This window comes from Somniosus microcephalus, unplaced genomic scaffold, assembly GCF_052327205.1.
Source record: "Somniosus microcephalus isolate GS21.2 unplaced genomic scaffold, FLI_Smic_1.0 scaffold1264, whole genome shotgun sequence".
NCBI lineage: Eukaryota > Metazoa > Chordata > Chondrichthyes > Squaliformes > Somniosidae > Somniosus > Somniosus microcephalus.
Window position 1 is genome coordinate 5,001 of NW_028226451.1, and position 20,000 is coordinate 25,000.

A 20,000-nucleotide genomic window follows, 5' to 3' on the forward strand; every position below is an offset into this window, starting at 1 on the left:
GTTCAGCTAGCAGAACGGGACGCACTGAGCACACAAGATTTCGTGCACAAGAGGCAGACACCCGCTCCGCTGCTTGAATAGGACCACTGAGAATCACAGGACGTCTCGGACTCACGCGAAAGAGTTTCAAGGACAAAGAGAAGGGCGCGGCCAAGGAAGAAAACACCGGGAGCTGCGCCGACACCCTCTCTCTCTGACTCGCCGTGTGCATGCCCGTCTTGTCACCAGCGACAGAAACGAGAGGAAACCCCGAAATAGCCTGAACACCAGCCTCTCTCTATACTGGGCCGGCCCGGGGACTCCCACTACGGACGCGAGTCACCAAATCGGTCGTACGGGCCCACTGAGCGCACAACACAGGGAATCTCGTTGCAAACACTGCGTGTGCATACGTTGCTCACAAAGCTCAATGGGGTCACAGGCCCTGACCCGCTCAGAGGCACCTGTGTGACAAGACAACAAATGGAACTCGCTGGAATGTTTCTGCTGTCTTGTCATTTTAGACGGACCCACTGAGCGCACAACACAGTGGAACTCTCTGACAAACACTGCTTGTGCGTTAGCCCCAGTAAACAACTCAGCGGGGGTCACAGGCCCTGACCCGTTCAGAGGCACCTGTGTGACAAGACAACAAATGAAACTCGCTGGAATGTTTCTGCTGTCTTGTCATTTTAGACGGACCCACTGAGCGCACAACACAGTGGAACTCTCTGACAAAACACTGCTTGTGCATTAGCCCCAGTAAACAACTCAGTGGGGTCACAGGCCCTGACCGGTTCAGAGGCACCTGTGTGACAAGACAACAAATGAAACTTTAAAGACGCTGGCATGTACATCTTGTTTCTGCTGTCTTGGACGGGCCCACTGAGCGCACAACACAGGGGAACTTGGTGCAAACACTGCGTGTGCATAAGCCACAAAACACAAGCTCAGTGGGGTCACAGGCCCTGACCGGTTCAGAGGCACCTGTGTGACAGACAGCAAATGAAACTTAGACGCTGGAATTATTTATATGTTTCTGCTGTCTGTCTACGATTTCAGATTCACACTTAGAGTTTTTTGTCATTAAGTCATAAAAGCCACAAAACCACTTTAATATGACTTTCCAATACTCTTTGAAAGGTCTCTATATTGATAAAATGAGCCTTTTAGCAAAGTAACACTTTTCGGGCATTTTCAAAGTGCTCCCGCTGAGTGAATTTTGTTCTGAAAATCGTGTTCCCGAAAATCTCCGGGCACCCCGCCAACCCCCCCTGCCAGAAATGACAAGTGTCAAATCAGCGGGTCAAACGGCCACCTCTATCCGACCAGGAGCACCCAAATCCCCGCAAATGGCACTTTTTTTTTTCTTCATCGGGACTTCCGACGAGGTTAATGATTTCCCAAACTGCAACTCATTAACTATGTCCTGAGACACTTGCCAGAAATGACACATGTCAATTTGGCGGTAGCAAATCACTTTCCCAGGCCGGGAAGCAACACCCGAGGCCCGCAAAAGGCGGCCGAATATTTTCTCATCGGACTTCCGCGTTTTGGTTAATCATGTCTCGAAATCGTTAAATGCACATGTCAATTCGGCGGGAGCAATTCACTTTCCCAAGCCGGAAAGCATCACCGGAGGCCCGCTTGAAGGGCCCTAATATTTTCTCATCGGACTTCCGCGTTTTGGTTAATCATGTCTCGAAATCGTTAAATGCACATGTCAATTCGGCGGGAGCAACTCACTTTCCCAGGCCGGGAAGCAACACCCGAGGCCCGCAAAAGGCGGCCGAATATTTTCTCATCGGACTTCCATATTTTGGGGGTTGGATTCTCTCCCGCATTCCAGCCCCCTGGCCACGGGTCGCTCATTCACTTTCAGCCCGGGCCTTGCCAATTTGGTTAATCAGTTAGCCATGCACCAGACTCGGCCTCGCCTTTTTCATTTATGGTTAATGATGTGCCCAGGCTGGGACTTAGTCTCTCCAGCAGCCAAAACTTTTCACTGGTTAATGAGGTGCCCAGCCCGGCACTTAGTCTCTCTCCCCAGCAAGCTTACTTGGTCGGCCGACATTTGGATCCATTTTCGGGGCTTAATCGGGTCGAATACGGTCCCTTACGCAAGGGGAGCCGAAGCCCCGGCCTCTGCCAGGCGTCAGGCTGCCGTTTTTTAAGCCCGACCAAAAACCCGAAAATTGGTTAAAAATGGAAATAAATTTCCACCCAAAAAGGGTTAAAAGTCGGTTGGACGGCAGCCCTGGTCGGTCTCTGCAGACCTGGAGGCCCTAGACAGTAATCTGGAAAACAGACAAAGTCTCGAGAAACCACCTCCTACCATTCTCCAGGTACCCCGCCAATCCCCCCTGCCAGAAATGACAAGTGTCAAATCAGCGGGACGGATTTGACTTTTGTGACCGACCGCTGGAACTTTTTTCGGCTACAGGCAGTCAAATTTTTCTCCTTCCGGACTTCCAGTACAACTTTGAACGGCCATATCTCCGCACTCCCGCGTCGGAGCCAAGCCGTTTTTACACCGTTAGACGCGGCTTCCCGTGCCCGTTCGAATGCCGCCCTGCTCGGCGGAAAAGGAGAATTTTTTTATTTTTCGGCCGATTTCGGGAAAAAAAATTCCCGCTCTGAACTCGGATTTTTCGGCTTTAATCGTTTCGTATACGGTCCCTTACGCAAGGGAGCCGAAGCCCCGGCCTCTGCCGGGCGTCAGGCTGCCGTTTTTAAGCCCGACCAAAAACCCGAAAATTGGTTAAAAATGGAAATAAATTTCCACCCAAAAAGGGTTAAAAGTCGGTTGGACGGCAGCCCGGGTCGGTCTCTGCAGACCTGGAGGCCCTAGACAGTAATCTGGAAAACAGACAAAGTCTCGAAAAACCACCTCCTACCATTCTCCAGGTACCCCGCCAATCCCCCCTGCCAGAAATGACAAGTGTCAAATCAGCGGGACGGATTTGACTTTTGTGACCGACCGCTGGAACTTTTTTCGGCTACAGGCAGTCAAATTTTTCTCCTTCCGGACTTCCAGTACAACTTTGAACGGCCATATCTCCGCACTCCCGCGTCGGAGCCAAGCCGTTTTTACACCGTTAGACGCGGCTTCCCGTGCCCGTTCGAATGCCGCCCTGCTCGGCGGAAAAGGAGAATTTTTTTATTTTTCGGCCGATTTCGGGAAAAAAAATTCCCGCTCTGAACTCGGATTTTTCGGCTTTAATCGTTTCGTATACGGTCCCTTACGCAAGGGAGCCGAAGCCCCGGCCTCTGCCGGGCGTCAGGCTGCCGTTTTTAAGCCCGACCAAAAACCCGAAAATTGGTTAAAAATGGAAATAAATTTCCACCCAAAAAGGGTTAAAAGTCGGTTGGACGGCAGCCCGGGTCGGTCTCTGCAGACCTGGAGGCCCTAGACAGTAATCTGGAAAACAGACAAAGTCTCGAAAAACCACCTCCTACCATTCTCCAGGTACCCCGCCAATCCCCCCTGCCAGAAATGACAAGTGTCAAATCAGCGGGACGGATTTGACTTTTGTGACCGACCGCTGGAACTTTTTTCGGCTACAGGCAGTCAAATTTTTCTCCTTCCGGACTTCCAGTACAATTTTGAACGGCCATATCTCCGCACTCCCGCGTCGGAGCCAAGCCGTTTTTACACCGTTAGACGCGGCTTCCCGTGCCCGTTCGAATGCCACCCTGCTCGGCGGAAAAGGAGACATTTTTTTTTTCCGGCCGTTTTCGGGAAAAAATTTTCCCGCTCTGAACTCCGATTTTACGCCTTTAATCGATTCGGAGACGGTCGCTTACGCAAGGGAGGCGAAGCCCGGGCCTCTGCCGGGCGTCAGCCTGCCGTATGTAAGCCCGTCCGAAGCATGAGTTCCCACTTTTGGTTATCCAGTTGTCAATTTTAAAATTTCAGTTAATCAGTTGCCTGCTTGGTTAATCATTTGTCGCTCTGACATTTGGTTACCCAGTTGTCGATGTTCGAAATTCAGTTAATGAGTTGCCTCTTTGAAATTTCAGTTAATGAGTTGGCCCTTTGGTTACTCATTTGTCCCTGTGTCTTTTGGTTAACCAGTTGTCGATGTTCGAAATTCAGTTAATGAGTTGCCTCCTTGGTTACTCATTTGTCGCTCTGGCTTTTGGTTAACCAGTTGTCGATGTTCAAAATTACAGTTAATGAGTTGCCTCTTTGAAATTTCAGTTAATGAGTTGGCCCTTTGGTTACTCATTTGTCCCTGTGTCTTTTGGTTATCCAGTTGTCGATGTTCGAAATTCAGTTAATGAGTTGCCTCCTTGGTTAATCATTTGTCGCTCTGACTCTTGGTTAACCAGTTGTCGATGTTCAAAATTTCAGTTAATGAGCTGCTCTTATGTTCTATGATTTCCTACCTTGACAACTCATTAACCAGTGTTTCAAACAATGCACCAGGCCATTTGACGACCCCAACTCGGTTCCACAAGCGGGAAAGCAGCACCCCAAGGCCCGGTAAGGGGGCCGAATACATTCCCATCGTGTATTCCGTCCCAAATGTGAATGACAAGTTTTCAGTTAATCAGTTGCCTGCTTGGTTACTCATTTGTCGCTCTGACATTTGGTTAACCAGTTGTCGATGTTCAAATTTCAGTTAATGAGTAGCCTCTTTGAAATTTCAGTTAATGAGTTGGCCCTTTGGTTACTCATTTGTCCCTGTGTCTTTTGGTTACCCAGTTGTCGATGTTCGAAATTCAGTTAATGAGTTGCCTCCTTGGTTAATCATTTGTCGCTCTGACTCTTGGTTATCCAGTTGTCGATGTTCGAAATTCAGTTAATGAGTTGCCTCCTTGGTTAATCATTTGTCGCTCTGACATTTGGTTAACCAGTTGTCGATGTTCGAAATTCAGTTAATGAGTTGCCTCCTTGGTTAATCATTTGTCGCTCTGGCTTTTGGTTAACCAGTTGTCGATGTTCAAAATTTCAGTTAATGAGTTGCCTCTTTGAAATTTCAGTTAATGAGTTGGCCCTTTGGTTACTCATTTGTCCCTGTGTCTTTTGGTTAGCCAGTTGTCGATGTTCGAAATTCAGTTAATGAGTTGCCTCCTTGGTTAATCATTTGTCGCTCTGGCTTTTGGTTAACCAGTTGTCGATGTTCAAAATTTCAGTTAATGAGCTGCTCTTATGTTCTATGATTTCCGACCTTGACAACTCATTAACCAGTGTTTCAAACAATGCACCAGGCCATTTGACGACCCCAACTCGGTTCCACAAGCGGGAAAGCAGCACCCCAAGGCCCGGTAAGGGGGCCGAATACATTCCCATCGTGAATTCCGTCCCAAATGTGAATGACAAGTTTTCAGTTAATCAGTTGCCTGCTTGGTTAATCATTTGTCGCTCTGACATTTGGTTATCCAGTTGTCGATGTTCAAAATTTCAGTTAATGAGTTGCCTCTTTGAAATTTCAGTTAATGAGTTGGCCCTTTGGTTACTCATTTGTCCCTGTGTCTTTTGGTTACCCAGTTGTCGATGTTCGAAATTCAGTTAATGAGTTGCCTCCTTGGTTAATCATTTGTCGCTCTGGCTTTTGGTTTACCAGTTGTCGATGTTCAAAATTTCAGTTAATGAGTTGCCTCTTTGAAATTTCAGTTACTGAGTTGGCCCTTTGGTTACTCATTTGTCCCTGTGTCTTTTGGTTAACCAGTTGTCGATGTTCGAAATTCAGTTAATGAGTTGCCTCCTTGGTTAATCATTTGTCGCTCTGGCTTTTGGTTAACCAGTTGTCGATGTTCAAAATTTCAGTTAATGAGTTGCCTCTTTGAAATTTCAGTTAATGAGTTGGCCCTTTGGTTACTCATTTGTCCCTGTGTCTTTTGGTTAACCAGTTGTCGATGTTCGAAATTCAGTTAATGAGTTGCCTCCTTGGTTAATCATTTGTCGCTCTGACTCTTGGTTACCCAGTTGTCGATGTTCGAAATTCAGTTAATGAGTTGCCTCCTTGGTTAATCATTTGTCGCTCTGGCTTTTGGTTAACCAGTTGTCGATGTTCAAAATTTCAGTTAATGAGTTGCCTCTTTGAAATTTCAGTTAATGAGTTGGCCCTTTGGTTACTCATTTGTCCCTGTGTCTTTTGGTTAACCAGTTGTCGATGTTCGAAATTCAGTTAATGAGTTGCCTCCTTGGTTATTCATTTGTCGCTCTGGCTTTTGGTTAACCAGTTGTCGATGTTCAAAATTTCAGTTAATGAGCTGCTCTTATGTTCTATGATTTCCGACCTTGACAACTCATTAACCAGTGTTTCAAACAATGCACCAGGCCATTTGACGACCCCAACTCGGTTCCACAAGCGGGAAAGCAGCACCCCAAGGCCCGGTAAGGGGGCCGAATACATTCCCATCGTGAATTCCGTCCCAAATGTGAATGACAAGTTTTCAGTTAATCAGTTGCCTGCTTGGTTACTCATTTGTCGCTCTGACATTTGGTTAACCAGTTGTCGATGTTCAAAATTTCAGTTAATGAGTTGCCTCTTTGAAATTTCAGTTAATGAGTTGGCCCTTTGGTTACTCATTTGTCCCTGTGTCTTTTGGTTACCCAGTTGTCGATGTTCGAAATTCAGTTAATGAGTTGCCTCCTTGGTTAATCATTTGTCGCTCTGGCTTTTGGTTAACCAGTTGTCGATGTTCAAAATTTCAGTTAATGAGTTGCCTCTTTGAAATTTCAGTTACTGAGTTGGCCCTTTGGTTACTCATTTGTCCCTGTGTCTTTTGGTTAACCAGTTGTCGATGTTCGAAATTCAGTTAATGAGTTGCCTCCTTGGTTAATCATTTGTCGCTCTGGCTTTTGGTTAACCAGTTGTCGATGTTCAAAATTTCAGTTAATGAGTTGCCTCTTTGAAATTTCAGTTAATGAGTTGGCCCTTTGGTTACTCATTTGTCCCTGTGTCTTTTGGTTAACCAGTTGTCGATGTTCGAAATTCAGTTACTGAGTTGCCTCCTTGGTTAATCATTTGTCGCTCTGGCTTTTGGTTATCCAGTTGTCGATGTTCGAAATTTCAGTTAATGAGCTGCTCTTATGTTCTATGATTTCCGACCTTGACAACTCATTAACCAGTGTTTCAAACAATGCACCAGGCCATTTGACGACCCCAACTCGGTTCCACAAGCGGGAAAGCAGCACCCCAAGGCCCGGTAAGGGGGCCGAATACATTCCCATCGTGAATTCCGTCCCAAATGTGAATGACAAGTTTTCAGTTAATCAGTTGCCTGCTTGGTTACTCATTTGTCGCTCTGACATTTGGTTAACCAGTTGTCGATGTTCAAAATTTCAGTTAATGAGTTGCCTCTTTGAAATTTCAGTTAATGAGTTGGCCCTTTGGTTACTCATTTGTCCCTGTGTCTTTTGGTTACCCAGTTGTCGATGTTCGAAATTCAGTTAATGAGTTGCCTCCTTGGTTAATCATTTGTCGCCCTGACTCTTGGTTAACCAGTTGTCGATGTTCGAAATTCAGTTAATGAGTTGCCTCCTTGGTTAATCATTTGTCGCTCTGACATTTGGTTAACCAGTTGTCGATGTTCGAAATTCAGTTAATGAGTTGCCTCCTTGGTTAATCATTTGTCGCTCTGGCTTTTGGTTAACCAGTTGTCGATGTTCAAAATTTCAGTTATTGAGTTGCCTCTTTGAAATTTCAGTTAATGAGTTGGCCCTTTGGTTACTCATTTGTCCCTGTGTCTTTTGGTTACCCAGTTGTCGATGTTCGAAATTCAGTTAATGAGTTGCCTCCTTGGTTAATCATTTGTCGCTCTGGCTTTTGGTTAACCAGTTGTCGATGTTCAAAATTTCAGTTAATGAGTTGCCTCTTTGAAATTTCAGTTACTGAGTTGGCCCTTTGGTTACTCATTTGTCCCTGTGTCTTTTGGTTAACCAGTTGTCGATGTTCGAAATTCAGTTAATGAGTTGCCTCCTTGGTTAATCATTTGTCGCTCTGGCTTTTGGTTAACCAGTTGTCGATGTTCAAAATTTCAGTTAATGAGTTGCCTCTTTGAAATTTCAGTTAATGAGTTGGCCCTTTGGTTACTCATTTGTCCCTGTGTCTTTTGGTTAACCAGTTGTCGATGTTCGAAATTCAGTTACTGAGTTGCCTCCTTGGTTAATCATTTGTCGCTCTGGCTTTTGGTTAACCAGTTGTCGATGTTCGAAATTTCAGTTAATGAGCTGCTCTTATGTTCTATGATTTCCGACCTTGACAACTCATTAACCAGTGTTTCAAACAATGCACCAGGCCATTTGACGACCCCAACTCGGTTCCACAAGCGGGAAAGCAGCACCCCAAGGCCCGGTAAGGGGGCCGAATACATTCCCATCGTGAATTCCGTCCCAAATGTGAATGACAAGTTTTCAGTTAATCAGTTGCCTGCTTGGTTACTCATTTGTCGCTCTGACATTTGGTTACCCAGTTGTCGATGTTCGAAATTCAGTTAATGAGTTGCCTCCTTGGTTAATCATTTGTCGCTCTGACTTTTGGTTAACCAGTTGTCGATGTTCGAAATTCAGTTAATGAGTTGCCTCTTTGAAATTTCAGTTAATGAGTTGGCCCTTTGGTTACTCATTTGTCCCTGTGTCTTTTGGTTACCCAGTTGTCGATGTTCGAAATTCAGTTAATGAGTTGCCTCCTTGGTTAATCATTTGTCGCTCTGACTCTTGGTTAACCAGTTGTCGATGTTCGAAATTCAGTTAATGAGTTGCCTCCTTGGTTAGTCATTTGTCGCTCTGACATTTGGTTAGCCAGTTGTCGATGTTCGAAATTCAGTTAATGAGTTGCCTCCTTGGTTAATCATTTGTCGCTCTGGCTTTTGGTTAACCAGTTGTCGATGTTCAAAATTTCAGTTAATGAGTTGCCTCTTTGAAATTTCAGTTAATGAGTTGGCCCTTTGGTGACTCATTTGTCCCTGTGTCTTTTGGTTAACCAGTTGTCGATGTTCGAAATTCAGTTAATGAGTTGCCTCCTTGGTTATTCATTTGTCGCTCTGGCTTTTGGTTAACCAGATGTCGATGTTCAAAATTTCAGTTAATGAGCTGCTCTTATGTTCTATGATTTCCGACCTTGACAACTCATTAACCAGTGTTTCAAACAATGCACCAGGCCATTTGACGACCCCAACTCGGTTCCACAAGCGGGAAAGCAGCACCCCAAGGCCCGGTAAGGGGGCCGAATACATTCCCATCGTGAATTCCGTCCCAAATGTGAATGACAAGTTTTCAGTTAATCAGTTGCCTGCTTGGTTACTCATTTGTCGCTCTGACATTTGGTTAACCAGTTGTCGATGTTCAAAATTTCAGTTAATGAGTTGCCTCTTTGAAATTTCAGTTAATGAGTTGGCCCTTTGGTTACTCATTTGTCCCTGTGTCTTTTGGTTACCCAGTTGTCGATGTTCGAAATTCAGTTAATGAGTTGCCTCCTTGGTTAATCATTTGTCGCTCTGGCTTTTGGTTAACCAGTTGTCGATGTTCAAAATTTCAGTTAATGAGTTGCCTCTTTGAAATTTCAGTTACTGAGTTGGCCCTTTGGTTACTCATTTGTCCCTGTGTCTTTTGGTTAACCAGTTGTCGATGTTCGAAATTCAGTTAATGAGTTGCCTCCTTGGTTAATCATTTGTCGCTCTGGCTTTTGGTTAACCAGTTGTCGATGTTCAAAATTTCAGTTAATGAGTTGCCTCTTTGAAATTTCAGTTAATGAGTTGGCCCTTTGGTTACTCATTTGTCCCTGTGTCTTTTGGTTAACCAGTTGTCGATGTTCGAAATTCAGTTACTGAGTTGCCTCCTTGGTTAATCATTTGTCGCTCTGGCTTTTGGTTATCCAGTTGTCGATGTTCGAAATTTCAGTTAATGAGCTGCTCTTATGTTCTATGATTTCCGACCTTGACAACTCATTAACCAGTGTTTCAAACAATGCACCAGGCCATTTGACGACCCCAACTCGGTTCCACAAGCGGGAAAGCAGCACCCCAAGGCCCGGTAAGGGGGCCGAATACATTCCCATCGTGAATTCCGTCCCAAATGTGAATGACAAGTTTTCAGTTAATCAGTTGCCTGCTTGGTTACTCATTTGTCGCTCTGACATTTGGTTAACCAGTTGTCGATGTTCAAAATTTCAGTTAATGAGTTGCCTCTTTGAAATTTCAGTTAATGAGTTGGCCCTTTGGTTACTCATTTGTCCCTGTGTCTTTTGGTTACCCAGTTGTCGATGTTCGAAATTCAGTTAATGAGTTGCCTCCTTGGTTAATCATTTGTCGCCCTGACTCTTGGTTAACCAGTTGTCGATGTTCGAAATTCAGTTAATGAGTTGCCTCCTTGGTTAATCATTTGTCGCTCTGACATTTGGTTAACCAGTTGTCGATGTTCGAAATTCAGTTAATGAGTTGCCTCCTTGGTTAATCATTTGTCGCTCTGGCTTTTGGTTAACCAGTTGTCGATGTTCAAAATTTCAGTTAATGAGTTGCCTCTTTGAAATTTCAGTTAATGAGTTGGCCCTTTGGTGACTCATTTGTCCCTGTGTCTTTTGGTTAACCAGTTGTCGATGTTCGAAATTCAGTTAATGAGTTGCCTCCTTGGTTAATCATTTGTCGCTCTGGCTTTTGGTTAACCAGTTGTCGATGTTCAAAATTTCAGTTAATGAGCTGCTCTTATGTTCTATGATTTCCTACCTTGACAACTCATTAACCAGTGTTTCAAACAATGCACCAGGCCATTTGACGACCCCAACTCGGTTCCACAAGCGGGAAAGCAGCACCCCAAGGCCCGGTAAGGGGGCCGAATACATTCCCATCGTGAATTCCGTCCCAAATGTGAATGACAAGTTTTCAGTTAATCAGTTGCCTGCTTGGTTACTCATTTGTCGCTCTGACATTTGGTTAACCAGTTGTCGATGTTCAAATTTCAGTTAATGAGTAGCCTCTTTGAAATTTCAGTTAATGAGTTGGCCCTTTGGTTACTCATTTGTCCCTGTGTCTTTTGGTTACCCAGTTGTCGATGTTCGAAATTCAGTTAATGAGTTGCCTCCTTGGTTAATCATTTGTCGCTCTGGCTTTTGGTTAACCAGTTGTCGATGTTCAAAATTTCAGTTATTGAGTTGCCTCTTTGAAATTTCAGTTAATGAGTTGGCCCTTTGGTTACTCATTTGTCCCTGTGTCTTTTGGTTACCCAGTTGTCGATGTTCGAAATTCAGTTAATGAGTTGCCTCCTTGGTTAATCATTTGTCGCTCTGGCTTTTGGTTAACCAGTTGTCGATGTTCAAAATTTCAGTTAATGAGTTGCCTCTTTGAAATTTCAGTTACTGAGTTGGCCCTTTGGTTACTCATTTGTCCCTGTGTCTTTTGGTTAACCAGTTGTCGATGTTCGAAATTCAGTTAATGAGTTGCCTCCTTGGTTAATCATTTGTCGCTCTGGCTTTTGGTTAACCAGTTGTCGATGTTCAAAATTTCAGTTAATGAGTTGCCTCTTTGAAATTTCAGTTAATGAGTTGGCCCTTTGGTTACTCATTTGTCCCTGTGTCTTTTGGTTAACCAGTTGTCGATGTTCGAAATTCAGTTACTGAGTTGCCTCCTTGGTTAATCATTTGTCGCTCTGGCTTTTGGTTAACCAGTTGTCGATGTTCGAAATTTCAGTTAATGAGCTGCTCTTATGTTCTATGATTTCCGACCTTGACAACTCATTAACCAGTGTTTCAAACAATGCACCAGGCCATTTGACGACCCCAACTCGGTTCCACAAGCGGGAAAGCAGCACCCCAAGGCCCGGTAAGGGGGCCGAATACATTCCCATCGTGAATTCCGTCCCAAATGTGAATGACAAGTTTTCAGTTAATCAGTTGCCTGCTTGGTTACTCATTTGTCGCTCTGACATTTGGTTACCCAGTTGTCGATGTTCGAAATTCAGTTAATGAGTTGCCTCCTTGGTTAATCATTTGTCGCTCTGACTTTTGGTTAACCAGTTGTCGATGTTCGAAATTCAGTTAATGAGTTGCCTCTTTGAAATTTCAGTTAATGAGTTGGCCCTTTGGTTACTCATTTGTCCCTGTGTCTTTTGGTTACCCAGTTGTCGATGTTCGAAATTCAGTTAATGAGTTGCCTCCTTGGTTAATCATTTGTCGCTCTGACTCTTGGTTAACCAGTTGTCGATGTTCGAAATTCAGTTAATGAGTTGCCTCCTTGGTTAGTCATTTGTCGCTCTGACATTTGGTTAGCCAGTTGTCGATGTTCGAAATTCAGTTAATGAGTTGCCTCCTTGGTTAATCATTTGTCGCTCTGGCTTTTGGTTAACCAGTTGTCGATGTTCAAAATTTCAGTTAATGAGTTGCCTCTTTGAAATTTCAGTTAATGAGTTGGCCCTTTGGTTACTCATTTGTCCCTGTGTCTTTTGGTTAACCAGTTGTCGATGTTCGAAATTCAGTTAATGAGTTGCCTCCTTGGTTAATCATTTGTCGCTCTGGCTTTTGGTTAACCAGTTGTCGATGTTCAAAATTTCAGTTAATGAGCTGCTCTTATGTTCTATGATTTCCGACCTTGACAACTCATTAACCAGTGTTTCAAACAATGCACCAGGCCATTTGACGACCCCAACTCGGTTCCACAAGCGGGAAAGCAGCACCCCAAGGCCCGGTAAGGGGGCCGAATACATTCCCATCGTGAATTCCGTCCCAAATGTGAATGACAAGTTTTCAGTTAATCAGTTGCCTGCTTGGTTAATCATTTGTCGCTCTGACATTTGGTTACCCAGTTGTCGATGTTCAAATTTCAGTTAATGAGTAGCCTCTTTGAAATTTCAGTTAATGAGTTGGCCCTTTGGTTACTCATTTGTCCCTGTGTCTTTTGGTTACCCAGTTGTCGATGTTCGAAATTCAGTTAATGAGTTGCCTCCTTGGTTAATCATTTGTCGCTCTGACTCTTGGTTAACCAGTTGTCGATGTTCGAAATTCAGTTAATGAGTTGCTTCCTTGGTTAATCATTTGTCGCTCTGACATTTGGTTAGCCAGTTGTCGATGTTCGAAATTCAGTTACTGAGTTGCCTCCTTGGTTAATCATTTGTCGCTCTGGCTTTTGGTTAACCAGTTGTCGATGTTCAAAATTTCAGTTAATGAGTTGCCTCTTTGAAATTTCAGTTAATGAGTTGGCCCTTTGGTTACTCATTTGTCCCTGTGTCTTTTGGTTAACCAGTTGTCGATGTTCGAAATTCAGTTTATGAGTTGCCTCCTTGGTTAATCATTTGTCGCTCTGGCTTTTGGTTAACCAGTTGTCGATGTTCAAAATTTCAGTTAATGAGCTGCTCTTATGTTCTATGATTTCCGACCTTGACAACTCATTAACCAGTGTTTCAAACAATGCACCAGGCCATTTGACGACCCCAACTCGGTTCCACAAGCGGGAAAGCAGCACCCCAAGGCCCGGTAAGGGGGCCGAATACATTCCCATCGTGAATTCCGTCCCAAATGTGAATGACAAGTTTTCAGTTAATCAGTTGCCTGCTTGGTTACTCATTTGTCGCTCTGACATTTGGTTAACCAGTTGTCGATGTTCAAATTTCAGTTAATGAGTAGCCTCTTTGAAATTTCAGTTAATGAGTTGGCCCTTTGGTTACTCATTTGTCCCTGTGTCTTTTGGTTACCCAGTTGTCGATGTTCGAAATTCAGTTAATGAGTTGCCTCCTTGGTTAATCATTTGTCGCCCTGACTCTTGGTTAACCAGTTGTCGATGTTCGAAATTCAGTTACTGAGTTGCCTCCTTGGTTAATCATTTGTCGCTCTGACATTTGGTTAACCAGTTGTCGATGTTCGAAATTCAGTTAATGAGTTGCCTCCTTGGTTAATCATTTGTCGCTCTGGCTTTTGGTTAACCAGTTGTCGATGTTCAAAATTACAGTTAATGAGTTGCCTCTTTGAAATTTCAGTTAATGAGTTGGCCCTTTGGTGACTCATTTGTCCCTGTGTCTTTTGGTTAACCAGTTGTCGATGTTCGAAATTCAGTTAATGAGTTGCCTCCTTGGTTAATCATTTGTCGCTCTGGCTTTTGGTTAACCAGTTGTCGATGTTCAAAATTTCAGTTAATGAGCTGCTCTTATGTTCTATGATTTCCGACCTTGACAACTCATTAACCAGTGTTTCAAACAATGCACCAGGCCATTTGACGACCCCAACTCGGTTCCACAAGCGGGAAAGCAGCACCCCAAGGCCCGGTAAGGGGGCCGAATACATTCCCATCGTGAATTCCGTCCCAAATGTGAATGACAAGTTTTCAGTTAATCAGTTGCCTGCTTGGTTACTCATTTGTCGCTCTGACATTTGGTTAACCAGTTGTCGATGTTCAAAATTTCAGTTATTGAGTTGCCTCTTTGAAATTTCAGTTAATGAGTTGGCCCTTTGGTTACTCATTTGTCCCTGTGTCTTTTGGTTACCCAGTTGTCGATGTTCGAAATTCAGTTAATGAGTTGCCTCCTTGGTTAATCATTTGTCGCCCTGACTCTTGGTTAACCAGTTGTCGATGTTCGAAATTCAGTTAATGAGTTGCCTCCTTGGTTAATCATTTGTCGCTCTGACATTTGGTTCACCAGTTGTCGATCTTCGAAATTCAGTTAATGAGTTGCCTCCTTGGTTAATCATTTGTCGCTCTGGCTTTTGGTTAGCCAGTTGTCGATGTTCAAAATTTCAGTTATTGAGTTGCCTCTTTGAAATTTCAGTTAATGAGTTGGCCCTTTGGTGACTCATTTGTCCCTGTGTCTTTTGGTTAACCAGTTGTCGATGTTCGAAATTCAGTTAATGAGTTGCCTCCTTGGTTAATCATTTGTCGCTCTGGCTTTTGGTTAACCAGTTGTCGATGTTCAAAATTTCAGTTATTGAGTTGCCTCTTTGAAATTTCAGTTAATGAGTTGGCCCTTTGGTGACTCATTTGTCCCTGTGTCTTTTGGTTAACCAGTTGTCGATGTTCGAAATTCAGTTAATGAGTTGCCTCCTTGGTTAATCATTTGTCGCTCTGGCTTTTGGTTAACCAGTTGTCGATGTTCAAAATTTCAGTTAATGAGCTGCTCTTATGTTCTATGATTTCCGACCTTGACAACTCATTAACCAGTGTTTCAAACAATGCACCAGGCCATTTGACGACCCCAACTCGGTTCCACAAGCGGGAAAGCAGCACCCCAAGGCCCGGTAAGGGGGCCGAATACATTCCCATCGTGAATTCCGTCCCAAATGTGAAAGACAAGTTTTCAGTTAATCAGTTGCCTGCTTGGTTACTCATTTGTCGCTCTGACATTTGGTTAACCAGTTGTCGATGTTCAAATTTCAGTTAATGAGTAGCCTCTTTGAAATTTCAGTTAATGAGTTGGCCCTTTGGTTACTCATTTGTCCCTGTGTCTTTTGGTTACCCAGTTGTCGATGTTCGAAATTCAGTTTATGAGTTGCCTCCTTGGTTAATCATTTGTCGCTCTGGCTTTTGGTTAACCAGTTGTCGATGTTCAAAATTTCAGTTAATGAGTTGCCTCTTTGAAATTTCAGTTAATGAGTTGGCCCTTTGGTTACTCATTTGTCCCTGTGTCTTTTGGTTAACCAGTTGTCGATGTTCGAAATTCAGTTAATGAGTTGCCTCCTTGGTTAATCATTTGTCGCTCTGGCTTTTGGTTATCCAGTTGTCGATGTTCAAAATTTCAGTTAATGAGTTGCCTCTTTGAAATTTCAGTTAATGAGTTGGCCCTTTGGTTACTCATTTGTCCCTGTGTCTTTTGGTTAACCAGTTGTCGATGTTCGAAATTCAGTTAATGAGTTGCCTCCTTGGTTAATCATTTGTCGCTCTGGCTTTTGGTTATCCAGTTGTCGATGTTCAAAATTTCAGTTAATGAGTTGCCTCTTTGAAATTTCAGTTAATGAGTTGGCCCTTTGGTTACTCATTTGTCCCTGTGTCTTTTGGTTAACCAGTTGTCGATGTTCGAAATTCAGTTAATGAGTTGCCTCCTTGGTTAATCATTTGTCGCTCTGGCTTTTGGTTAACCAGTTGTCGATGTTCAAAATTTCAGTTAATGAGTTGCCTCTTTGAAATTTCAGTTAATGAGTTGGCCCTTTGGTTACTCATTTGTCCCTGTGTCTTTTGGTTAACCAGTTGTCGATGTTCGAAATTCAGTTAATGAGTTGCCTCCTTGGTTAATCATTTGTCGCTCTGGCTTTTGGTTACCCAGTTGTCGATGTTCAAAATTTCAGTTAATGAGTTGCCTCTTTGAAATTTCAGTTAATGAGTTGGCCCTTTGGTTACTCATTTGTCCCTGTGTCTTTTGGTTAACCAGTTGTCGATGTTCGAAATTCAGTTAATGAGTTGCCTCCTTGGTTAATCATTTGTCGCCCTGACTCTTGGTTAACCAGTTGTCGATGTTCGAAATTCAGTTATTGAGTTGCCTCCTTGGTTACTCATTTGTCGCTCTGACATTTGGTTAACCAGTTGTCGATGTTCGAAATTCAGTTAATGAGTTGCCTCCTTGGTTAATCATTTGTCGCTCTGGCTTTTGGTTAACCAGTTGTCGATGTTCGAAATTTCAGTTAATGAGCTGCTCTTATGTTCTATGATTTCCGACCTTGACAACTCATTAACCAGTGTTTCAAACAATGCACCAGGCCATTTGACGACCCCAACTCGGTTCCACAAGCGGGAAAGCAGCACCCCCAAGCCCCGGTAAGGCGGCCGAATACATTCCCATCCTGAATTCCGTCCCAAATGTGAATGACAAGTTTTCAGTTAATCATTTGCCACCTTGGTTCATCATTTGCCACTCTGACTTTTGGTTTCCCAGTTGTCAGTTTTCACATTTCAGTTACTGAGTTGACTTTGTCTTTCTCACTCTGTGTATCTCTATCTTCTCTCTGTCTCTCTCAGTGTATGCGAGTGTCTGTGTGTGTTCCACTGCCGCCCGGCCAACCGGGTCCAAAGGCCCGCCACGTTACACACGAAAAACCCCGGTCTCGCTTCGGAGCGACGGGCACCCGGCTTCTCGGTGTCGGACCGACTCCGTTCAGAAACCGCTGGATGCCCCTTGCCCCTGGCTTGCTCTGGCAGCCGGCGCGTGCAGGCCGCCCCCTGCCCCGCCGTCTCAGTGGTCGGAAAGCGGTCTCCAGCCAACGGCTGTACCTCGGCCGCGGAAAGAGGCAGCTACACAAGCGAGGCACTGCTCTGTGCGGCCCCGCCACCCCGTTCAGCTGCCGTTGTCCCCGACCGGATCGGACTTTCCTTCCCGAAGTTATCCCCGATAAGCTGCCGCTGACCGACGGCCCGTCAGCCGCTGCGGGACGGCGACACTTTCCCGAACTTGCCGGGGTCCAGGCCGATAATATAGTGTGCGCCAGCGCCGGGGCTTTCCAACGAGCCATCCCCGAACGAAATCGGACACGGGAGTCGGGAGCGACAGGCGTTCGACTGGTGCCGGGCAACCGGGTCCAAACGCCCGCCTTGTTAAACACACGTACACCCCAGGCTCGATTCGGAGCGACGGGCACCCGGCTTCCCGGTGTCGGACCGACTCCGTTCAGATACCGTTGGATGCCCCTTGCCCCTGGCTTGCTCTGGCAGCCGGCGCGTGCAGGCCGCCCCCCGCCCCGCCGTCTCAGTGGTCGGAAAGTGGTCTCCAGCCAACGGCTGTACCTCGGCCGGGGAAAGGGGCAGCTACACAAGCCAGGCACTGGTCTGTGCGGGCCCGCCACCCCGTTCGGCTGCCGTTGATCCGGACCGGATCGGACTTTCCCTCCCGAAGTTATGCCCGATAAGCTGCCGCTCACCGGCGGCCCGTCAGCCGCTGCGGGATGGCGACACTTTGCCGAACTTGCCGGGGTCCAGGCCGATAATATAGTGTGCGCCAGCGCCGGGGCTTTCCAACGAGCCCTCCCTGACCGAAATCGGACACGGGAGTCCAGAGCGATAGGCGTTCGACTGCCGGCCGGCCAAACACAGGCAATCCCCCGCCGTTGCGGACCCGCTCCAGGACAACCGGGTCCAAACGCCCGCCTCGTTACACGCACGAAAACACCGGGCTCGATTCGGAGCGACGGGCACCCGGCTTCCCGGTGTCGGACCGACTCCGTTCCGGTACCCTTGGATGCCCCTTGCCCCTGGCTTGCTAGGACAGCCGGCGCGTCAAGGTGGGCCCCCGCGGCTCCGGCTCAGCAGTCGGAAAGCGGTCTCCAGCCAACGGCTGTACCTCGGCCGGGGAAAGGGGCAGCTACACAAGCCCGCTACTGGTCTGTGCGGCCCCGCCACCCCGTTCAGTGGCAGTTGACCCCGACCGGATCGGACTTTCCTTCCCGAAGTTATCCCCGATAAGCTGCCGCTGACCGACGGGGCGGCAGCCGGTACGGGTCGCCGACACTTTCCCGAACTTGCCGGGATCCAGTCCGATAATATAGTGTGCGCCAGCGCCGGGGCTTTCCAATGAGCCCTCCCTGACCGAAATCGGACACGGGAGTCCGGAGCCAAAGGCGTTCGACTGCCGGCCGGCCAAACTCAGGCAACCTCCCGCCGTTGCGGACCCGCTCCCGGACAACCGGGTCCAAACGCCCGCCCTGTTACACGCACGAAAACACCGGGCTCGATTCGGAGCGACGGGCACCCGGCTTCCCGGTGTCGGACCGACTCCGTTCCGGTACCACTGGATGCCCCTTGCCCCTGGCTTGCTAGGACAGCCGGCGCGTCAAGGTGGGCCCCCGCGGCTCCGGCTCAGCAGTCGGAAAGCGGTCTCCAGCCAACGGCTGTACCTCGGCCGGGCCAAGCGGCAGCTGCACAAGCCCGCTACTGGTCTGTGCGGCCCCCCCACCCCGTTCAGTAGCAGTTCACCCCAACCGGATCGGACTTTCCGTCCCGAAGTTATCCCCGATAAGCTGCCGCTGACCGACGGGGCGGCAGCCGCTACGGGACTGCGACACTTTCCCGAACTTGCCGGGGTCCAGGCCGATAATATAGTGTGCGCCAGCGCCGGGGCTTTCCAACGAGCCCTCCCTGACCGAAATCGGACACGGGAGTCCGGAGCCAAAGGCGTTCGACTGCCGGCCGGCCAAACACAGGCAACCTCCCGCCGTTGCGGACCCGCTCCCGGACAACCGGGTCCAAACGCCCGCCCTGTTACACGCACGAAAACACCGGGCTCGATTCGGAGCGACGGGCACCCGGCTTCCCGGTGTCGGACCGACTCCGTTCCGGTACCACTGGATGCCCCTTGCCCCTGGCTTGCTAGTACAGCCGGCGCGTCAAGGTGGGCCCCCGCGGCTCCGGCTCAGCAGTCGGAAAGCGGTCTCCAGCCAACGGCCGTACCTCGGCCGGGCCAAGCGGCAGCTGCACAAGCCCGCTACTGGTCTGTGCGGCCCCCCCACCCCGTTCAGTCGCAGTTCACCCCAACCGGATCGGACTTTCCGTCCCGAAGTTATCCCCGATAAGCTGCCGCTGACCGACGGGGCGGCAGCCGCTACGGGACTGCGACACTTTCCCGAACTTGCCGGGATCCAGGCCGATAATATAGTGTGCGCCAGCGCCGGGGCTTTCCAACGAGCCCTCCCTGACCGAAATCGGACACGGGAGTCCGGAGCGAAAGGCGTTCGACTGCCGGCCGGCCAAACCCAGGCAATCTCCCGCCGTTGCGGACCCGCTCCCGGACAACCGGGTCCAAACGCCCGCCCTGTTACACGCACGAAAACCCCGGGCTCGATTCGGAGCGACGGGCACCCGACTTCCCGGTGTCGGACCGACTCCCTTCTGGTACCACTGGATGCCCCTTGCCCCTGGCTTGCTCGGACAGCCGGCGCGTCAAGGTGGGTCCCCGCGGCACCGGCTCAGCAGTCGGAAAGCGGTCTCCAGCCAACGGCTGTACCTCGGCCGGGCCAAGAGGCAGCTACACAAGCCCGCTACTGGTCTGTGCGGCCCCGCCACCCCGTTCAGTCGCAGTTCACCCCGACCGGATCGGACTTTCCGTCCCGAAGTTATCCGCGATAAGCTGCCGCTGACCGACGGGGCGGCCGCCGGAACGGGACTGCGACACTTTC